Genomic DNA, 2,214 nt, shown 5'->3' with positions numbered 1-2,214 from the left:
TCCTTCCTTCCTTCCTTCCTTCCTTCCTTCCTTCCTTCCTTCCTTCCCTCCCTGAACAAATATTTATTGAGGGCGTACTCTTGTCAGGAACTCTTCTAGGCACATTTGAGTTGTTCATCAGTGAACAAAACAAAGATCCTGCCCTCCTGGCTCCTACATTTTGGCCCTTGGGTGAATTAGGACACATTCAGAAGGAAATACTGTCCGTTGCCACACCCACAGCCTTAGGGCTACTGAGAACAAGGTTGTATCTGCCTTGCTCTGAGTCCAGCATCCATTTATGCCCAGCATGTCATGCCATGGCATCTCCAGCAGCTCACAGCCCCTCAGGACTGAGTGGAGGGCAGCTCCTGTGCCCAGCTGTTGGGCTGCGTGGAGACACCTCTTGAGGTGGACTCTTTATGTGTCCACCCCACCACCTCCCCAGTTCTGGCACAGTTAGAGAGGGCAGTTTGGTGCCTGCTGCCAGGGTTCCACCTCAGATCCTCTTTCTTTTTTTGCCTCAGGAATTTTTCTGAATCCCCCTTTCTGAAGTGGGAAAGGGCTTTCCAGCCTGCCCTTAAGCACAATGTGGATACGGGCAAGTTAATGACCCTGGCCCAATCCTCAACCAACCTTCAGCCATCAGTGGGAGGTGGTGGATAAATACTCCAACTTCTAGGAGAGGGAAATTTTGGAGACTTGTTCTATGTCCCCATTGCCCCTGTTGCCATCAGCTCAACAGTGCACATTTTATCAGCTTTGTTCTCTGGCTGTCTCATGCTTTCTGCTCCCTCACTCCTGCTTCATGGAATCACTGAACAAACCAATGGCACCCGAGCCTTCATCCCAGACACTGCTTCCAGGGAAACTCAAACCAAGACTCTTCTGCCACCTGTCTTCTCAAGGACACTCATTTGAAGGGCAACTTAGAAGGTGATGATGATAACTGATAATAATAGCAATAGCTGGCCTTACCAGGCACTGCTCTGAGCACCGGCGTGTGTTGACATCTTTCAGCTCCCTCTCTTTTTTTCTCTCTTGTCTCAATAAGAGACTTGAGACTCTTGAAGCATTTGTGTAAGAACTCTGGTCACCTGAAGCTGCCGTACTTGTGAGACGTTGTGGAGAGGCCCTTAGAGACAGAGAGAGTTGTCTAAAATCCAGCCCCTACTGATCCAGCCCACATCTGTCTGAGGTGATCCCAGATCAGCCACTATCTGACTACAGCTCCATGGCAGACCCTGAGATAGAACCAACCATAAGAGATAATCAGTAATTATTTTTACTTTAAGCCACAAAGATTTAGGGTGACTTGTTATATAGCAATTTAATATAGACAATTTCACACCAATAATCGTTACGGTTTTTCTTAATTAGTTTAGAACCCCTTTTGGGTGATGTCTAATTTTTCTTAAAGATTTATTTACTTATTTATTTGAGAGCGAAAGAGAGCGAGAGAGACAGAGAGCGTGTGCGCTTGTGTGTGTGTGTGTGTGTTTGTGCACGTGCGCACATGGACGTGCACTCCCAAGTTGGGGGAGGGGCAGAAAGAGACTCTTCAAGCAGACTCCCCACAGAGTGCAGAGCCTGATGCAGGACCTGATCCCACAGGACCCAAACCCATGACCCATGAGATCATGACCTGAGTCGAAACCAAGAGTTCGATGTTTAACTGACTGAGCCACCCAGGTGACCTGAATGTCTAAAATTTTTATAATGATAATATATTATCTTTTATTGTGAACTTTGTATATGTCAATTACTGTCCTAAGCACATTGCATGAATTCGCTCATCTAATTGTCACAGCAACTCTGTAATCTCCATATTAAATATGTATGAAAGAAAGCATAGAGAGATGAGTTAACTTGCTCGATGTCATACAGCTAGTAAGTGGTAGATGAGGAGCTCAAAACTCAAGTATATGCATTACACCATCGAGCCTGTAATTACGCAAAGTTATACAGAATCACTTTTTGAACTGTGGACTTAATAATAAAAATGGGATTTGTATACAAGATTGTCTGCTTGTAAGTAGTACCACTTGGAAAGGAAAAACTGACATCAATGTTCCTCATTTGGGACACTTTAAATAAAATAAAAATTAAATTACCCAGGAATTAGACTACAATTTGTTTTATAAATAGATGTTTATATATTTCAAGTGAATAAGACTGGCTCCATGACCTGTACCTCTGAAACAAATAATACATTATATGTTTAAAAAAAAAAGA

Source organism: Callorhinus ursinus, unplaced genomic scaffold (assembly GCF_003265705.2).
Source record: "Callorhinus ursinus isolate GAN/ISIS: 27379988/994484 unplaced genomic scaffold, GSC_fseal_2.0 scaffold29, whole genome shotgun sequence".
In the NCBI taxonomy this organism is placed as follows: domain Eukaryota; kingdom Metazoa; phylum Chordata; class Mammalia; order Carnivora; family Otariidae; genus Callorhinus; species Callorhinus ursinus.
Note: the sequence above shows the minus strand (reverse complement) of the source record.